Genomic DNA, 7,101 nt, shown 5'->3' with positions numbered 1-7,101 from the left:
GGTGGCAGTGACAACCAGTGACAACTGCCCCCAAACACCTGCAGCCACCGTGACAGCTGCCTCCAAACAGTGTAACAGTGTGGCATAACAGGCAGCCGCCTCCAAACAGTGTGGTATCAAAGGAAGCCCCCTCAAAACAGAGTTGACTGCTGAGGAGAGGTAACACCATTATGTTGCTTTATTCAATAGTGTGTTAAAAAGTGGTCAAAAAGAAGAAGTGAACGAGAGCAGAAGGGGCAGAGATCTGTTTCTGTTCAGAGGAAGTGAAACTGTTCTACATTTACTGGCACCAGGTCAAATGGCGCATCAAGACAATCAACTGGACAGAAAAAGATCCTGCTGTTCGATCTGTCTGGATCTACTGAAGGATCCAGTGACTATTGGCTGTGGACACAGCTACTGTTAGCGCTGTATTAGAACCCACTGGGACAATGAGGATGAGAGAGGAATCTACAGCTGCCCTCAGTGTAGACAGACCTTCACACAGATGCCTGTCCTGGTGAAAAACACCAAGTTAGCTGATTTACCGAAGGAGCTGAAGAAAAATTTACTCCAGGCTGCTCCTGCTGATCACTGCTATGCTGGACCTGAAGATGTGGCCTGTGATTTCTGCACTGGGAGAAAACTGAAAGCTCTCAAGTCCTTTTTGGTTTGTTTGGCCTCTTATTGTGAAAAACACCTCCAGCCTCATTTTCAATCACATCTATTTAAAAAGCACAGGCTGGTGGAGCCCTCGGTGAATCTCCAGGACATCTGCTCTTGTCACAATGAGGTGATGAAGACGATCTGCCGCACTGATCAGCAGTGTATCTGTTATCTCTGCCCTGTGGATGAACACAAATCTGCAGCAGAAAAGACTGAGAGGCAAAGAGAGCTCAGGCTGAGGAGTCAGTCCAGGAGAGAGTCCAGGACACAGAGAAAAATGTGAAGCTGCTTCAACAGGAGGTGGAGGTCGTCAATGGCTCTGCTGATAAAGCGTTGGAGGACAGTGAGAAGATCTTCACTGAGCTGATCCGTCTGCTGGAGAAAAGAGGCTCTGATGTGAAACAGCAGATCTCAGCAGGAAACTGAAGTGAGTCGAGCTTCAGGAGAGACTGGATCAGGAGATCACTGAGCTGAAGAGGAAAGACCATGAACTAAAGCAACTCTCACACACAGAGGATCACAACCAGTTCTAAACAACTACCCCCCTCTGTCACCACTCAGTGAATCTACACACTCATCCAGCATCAGGATCCTTTGAGGACGTGACAGCAGCTGTGTCACAGAGGTCGACTACAGGACATTCTGAGGGAGACACAGACAACGATTTTACAGATTGTGTCTCAAGTGGATGTTTTACTGCCACAACCAGAGCCCAAGACCAGAGCTGACTTCTTACAATATTCACAGGAAATCACACTGGATCCAAACACATTATACAAACATCTGATATTATGTGAGGGAAACAGAAAAGTGGCATTCATGATTAGGGTTGCATAATTCCGGGAATATTCAAAGTTGGAAACTTTCCATGGGAATTAACGGGAATATACGGGAATTAACGGGAATATACGGGAATATACGGGAATAAACTGGAAATTTTGTGGGTAATTTATACTAACTGTATTTACCTTGTCATATACAGACATAAATATAAACATTTTGTTTTGTCATAGGCTGATTTGAGCCCTGAGGAAACTTTGGGCACTTGACTATATGCTTCTGCGTCGTTGTGTCATTCTTAACATAGGTCTTTGCACAGTATTTTCAAATGTACACAGCCTTTCCTTCTACATTGGATGGGGTGAAATGTCTCCACACATGAGATAGTGCACGTGGCATTGTTCTGTAGAATAAGATGAGAAAAAAGTTTGTAAAAAAACAATAATGCAATGCCAGAGATATAAATAGTTAGCCAAACAATTGGAACCGCTGTACACATATTTTACAATTGATGGATAAATGAATGGAAATAGGCTAGATGAACAGATGAACAATCCTCAATCAGCATGCTAATATGTTTTCCCCAGTAATATCATTGAAACTTACCTGACTAGTCCTGCACACTACAGCAGGCCTCAACAGCCCTGCTGTAGTGTGCAGGATGCTGGGAGATATCTGTGCATGCGATGGAAGAATGCACAGTGGAGGGTTGAAACTCAACGTGCAGCATGTGCTGCATTCCATACATCTTTAAAATAGAGTTTTGAATGATGTTTTTATTGCTCAGCGGTTAATTTGCGCAGTTTTTTTTTTTTTCAAAATTCCCAAAATTCCCGAGCCAAACTTCCCATGGAAAGTTTCTGGAAAGTTTCCGGAAATTTACCGGAAACTTTCCGCCCCTTTGCAACCCTATTCATGATAGAAGAACAGTCTTATTCTGATCACCCAGAGAGATTCACTCTTTGGCCTCAGGTCCTGAGTAGAGAGAGTCTGACTGGACGTTGTTACTGGGAGATGGAGGTGAAGAGGAGAAGAGAAGCAATAGCTTATGTAGCTGTCGCATACAAGCATATCAGCAGAGCAGGGAGGTCACATGAATGTATATTTGGATCTAATGAGAAATCTCGGTCGTTATATAGTGCTCCAGTGTCAGGTCCTCAGTCCTCCAGAGTAGGAGTATACCTGGATGACAGTGCAGGTGTTTTGTCCTTCTACAGCGTCTCTGGCACCATGACTCTGTTCCACAGTGTCCAGACCACATTCACTCAGCCTCTCTATGCTGGAGTTCTGGTTTGTATGGTTCGCATGTGAGTTCTGTGAACTCAAATAGACTTGAGTCATTAAAAGCCTTGATTAAGATTCTGTGTTTAAAGCTTCAACTTCTTTTGTCTCCATGTTTGTTGCTCCAAGTTCGTCGTCTTGACGTTTCTGCTCTGCAAATCAGCTGTCAATCAAACACTGACCTTCCTTTATCACAGATACTTAGTTCTCAGTTTGTCAAGACAGAAATCCATAAGTACACAGACATGAATGTGTTTGAAAGAACTAATGTTGTTTTAAACTCGAGTCTCAAACTTCTATGTGTAAAATCCTCTTCTGCAGAGGAACTGATGCATTTTATATACCTGGGTTTTTTTTGACAATAAGAAAAGTATAAGAGGCTTTGTGTGGCGACCAAGAACCTCGGCTGAACTGTAACAGAATCAAACCGACAGATTTTAAACATGACTACTGTCCACAACAACCCTGAGAGTGACAACACGGGGACCTCAAGGATCACCTCTCCATACCTGCAGGTGAAATAAACTTGATATCAGGCCTTTTTCAGAGAAGACAGTTTGACTTTGGCTCTGTTCCATTCATGTGTCCCAGTGAGCCATGACAGCGTGACGTTGATCCAGTAGGCACCACACCAGCACCCTGAAACTTAAACAGCTAAATGGAACTCAACCTTAAATGATTTAATTATTTACATCTATGTTTTTTCTACGGTGGCAAATCAAATGATCTGATGTGAAAAAGGCCTATTTATGCAAAAGTCTTCCTGCAGCTATTTATGTTGCTGTTGCAGCACATTGGAATCTTCAATTACACACTTAACAAAGATCCTATTCATGTGGTACTACAATTTATTGTAGTACAATGGATCCTTGAATCATTAATGAACAGGCCATCCATTGTGGCAAGTGCTCCACCAACAGCACCAGCAATGTTGGCACTCGCAAAGCTGTGCACCAAGTGGCCCCATGAAAACCCTTGTGGAACAACCACCTGGAGCCCGTCGGCTTGGGCCGTGTTTGTAAAAGAAAATTTGAAATTATATTTGGGTTTGTGTCAGGGAAGGTCAGGTCGGCTGGGCCATCTGCCTGATATCTTACACTGCACAAGCCTGTATCAGGGGATAACCTCAGGTTAGGGTCGGGCCCGGTTAGTTTAAAGAACGGGCTGCATAAACCCCGCCTCCTCCATGTTAGCAGATAGTTGTGATTGATGGCTAAGACTGATCCTGATCACGACTGCACCGACTCTTGCTTCGAATTACATCATTAGAACAAGATGGCAGCGTTCCTGTAAAGGAGATTTTCTGGATATCAGGAGGAAACCAAGATGCATCGTTCATCTTTATATACATAGCAACATGTTACATAATAACATTGCATTAAGCATATAGAGGGACTGCATCCAAACTGCATCCTGTATTTTCAGTTTTTTCCATCTATCTGTTGCTTTTTTGTCATAGAAATACTGCATGTTTTTATATATTCATATTGAATTTAGCAAAAAACAGTTGAAAGGTCTTGTTTTAAGTCAGTCTGGACTTGGTTCTTGTCATCGCCATGCAACCATTTATTCTGCCAAACAGATTATCTGTTAGTAGGATAAATCTAACCATGCTGAGTTTTATGAGAGCTTTTAGGACGGATATCTGATATTTGGTGCAGTACTTCATTGATGCTGGTCATTGAACCAATCAGTCGTCCAACCTCTCATCAGGAATGTGAGTGTAAATGAGGTGAGCCCCCACCACGACACACACTGGAGGGAGGAAACCCAGCGGACCAACCAGCAAATTCTCCTTAACAATGAGCATGCTTGACTAATCATCTGTGAATAAAAAAACACCCTGATGTGCTTTTCATTGCCGTCCAGTCGGGATAATAGAGTGCATGGTTTCCAGTCTGTTTTGCCGAGAGGAAAGAAGACGATAATAGAAACTTGCTGTGCTTGCAAGTTATCCTTAGTCCAGTAATTGGGAAGGCGGCGGTGTGCTTTGGTGAATATGAAGGCGAGCTGCAGCCGCAGTGCCACTTGTACGGAGCCAGAGACATTCCTTTATATCGGCTCTCCTTTAATGTCTGTTGTTTTGCACTTTTTGTAGGAACGTCCTCCAAAACATGTCTCCTCTTTGCTCAAAATGGGGAATCCTAAGCAGATGATAGAATATTGCTATCATAAAAAAAAGAGGTAACAACATTTTAGCATTTGCAGCCTATTCACTTTTTGTTTACATTATTTTCTTCAGCAAAACTATCGTGAGAAATCCCCAGTTTCTTAAAGGTAGTTCATCTTTTTGGAAAATATTTCTATACAGTCACAGCCAGCCTGGCTGTTTTGCCCCTGTTTCCAGTCCTTATGTTAAATTAAGCTTAACAGTTGCCTGTGGTACAGCTTTATCTTTTGTGCACAGACCCAGGAATGGAATTGATCTTCTAATCTAACTCAATATGTCCCGAAAAGCCGGAATCTCCCTTAGATGATTCTTTTTTCTCTTTAAATCCCTCACACTGTCATTTTTGTAGCATTTGAAACCAAAACACTTCATCTCAGCTGCATTCATTATCACTGCATATTCTTCGGGTTTTATCACAGTGCTGCTGGAAGTGACTGAAGCTCTGTGGGTTTTCTCTCAGGGATTGAAACCGGGCGTTCAGTATCAGTGTTGTGAGCCTCAACTGATTTGTCTCCTGGAAGTAAAATGAGTCTCATGTGGCCTCCTTCATCTGGAATAACAAGTTTTTCTCTCAAACTCTCCCTGCTGGTTACAGTGAATGGCCTATATATAATGCTACCAAATCCCAGTCCTGCTGCTGACACTGCTGGAGCTCGCCTGAAGCTTCCTCAACAGTCTGCAGTTTGCACCTCGCGTACACACACATGAGAGGTTCCAATTATTGTTTAAGACCATAAATTGAGAAACAGAATTAATAGTATAATGATTCATTGGTATTCAGCAGTTTTGTGTTTTGCTTGAAATAACATCTTGCATTGTGAAGAGGATCAACTTGTCTCTTCACAACACACTCAGTAGCTATCCGAAATCACACCCGAGGGCTCCAGATCTCACCGACACTCGTGAGTCAGTCTCAGCTGTCAATCACAACCTTTTACCTCCTTTTTATAGCATCAGATAACAAATTTAAATGAAACAAGGTGGAAAGATGAACCCTTGAGGATTCACCAATGTGATAAGAACTACTTAAAAAGACAGAAAACGTCTTTTCCAATATGTGCTTTGACTTTATAGGTTGACCAATGTCACATCTACTAACATGGAGGAGGAGGGGTTCATGACCTTTACTGCAGCCAACCGCCAATCGAGACAATTTGGTTCACTTTTGAGAGCTGTCATGTCGTCCGTCTTTTTATTCGATTCTGTGGACAATGGTGACTGGACCACATATCCGAACAAAGTTTATCTATCTTCTGCTTCCATCTAGTGGTGAAAATAAGAACACCAGGAGAGAAAGAAACGTTTGCTGTTTGTATTTGTATGATAAAACAACTGGCTTCATCAATAGGGGTTTTATGTTGACATGCAATTTTCCTAAACTAATAGTTAATTATTGTGATGCAATGTGTAAAGCCTGATGTCGAGAGCTGTGGTGTCATGCAAGTCAACTGGGAGGCACATGAAAGCAGGATTACGCCTCCCTGTTCTTTCATCAGAACAGAAAAGAAGTATTAAAATGTTCTACCATTTGACACAATTAATCAAAGTATTTGAGATCTGATTATTTCAAAACACAATTAGAATTCTTTTTTTTAAATGATCATAAATCAAATATATTAAATATCTAGATAGTATCCATTTAACGAGACACTAAATATGAATATTAAACATAAGTCTTATTAAATAAATACAACGACTGTATATATATAGAGAGAGACAACATGACATTTAAATCGCCACCTGGCTGCAGTATTAGACCTAAACCCTGCCTCCTTCATGTTAGTGGATGGGACAAGGACCAAAATTAGAAATAAAACTCCATGTTAAACAAAATGTTCTCAAAGACGGTGTCTTTTTATAACAATGTGGCTATTATTTGATGCTATAAAGGCATCAAGAGTGACAACTGAGATTCTGTCTTTTGATTTGTGATTGTTTGAGTGTGTATATTGACGTCCCACCGATACACACGCTTGCTCAATCACAAGTGGGGGAGCGTTCCTATCTGGGAGATTTTAGTAAGTAAAATGACCACATTATAGTTTAGAAATTCACATTTTCTTCACACAAGGCTCATTTGTCTTGATTTATAGTCTTCTATCAGTGTGAGAGTTAGAGTTAAAGCAATCATTTCTGTTTTGTTGGTTCCTCCCTGTGACACCACAGATACAAAGAGCATATAACTTATTAATTGCTGAATGAGCTGGTAAGGAAGACACGTCATG

At 41.6% G+C, this 7,101-nt stretch overlaps 1 pseudogene; it reads left to right on the top strand.

The window, feature by feature from the left end:
* The first annotated feature begins 298 nt into the window (after positions 1-298).
* On the top strand, positions 299-1,178 carry LOC133005057 (E3 ubiquitin/ISG15 ligase TRIM25-like; annotated as a pseudogene).
* Positions 1,179-7,101: the final 5,923 nt, after the last annotated feature.

This window comes from Limanda limanda, chromosome 7, assembly GCF_963576545.1.
Source record: "Limanda limanda chromosome 7, fLimLim1.1, whole genome shotgun sequence".
NCBI lineage: Eukaryota > Metazoa > Chordata > Actinopteri > Pleuronectiformes > Pleuronectidae > Limanda > Limanda limanda.
This window is presented reverse-complemented; position numbering and strand designations above follow the sequence as displayed.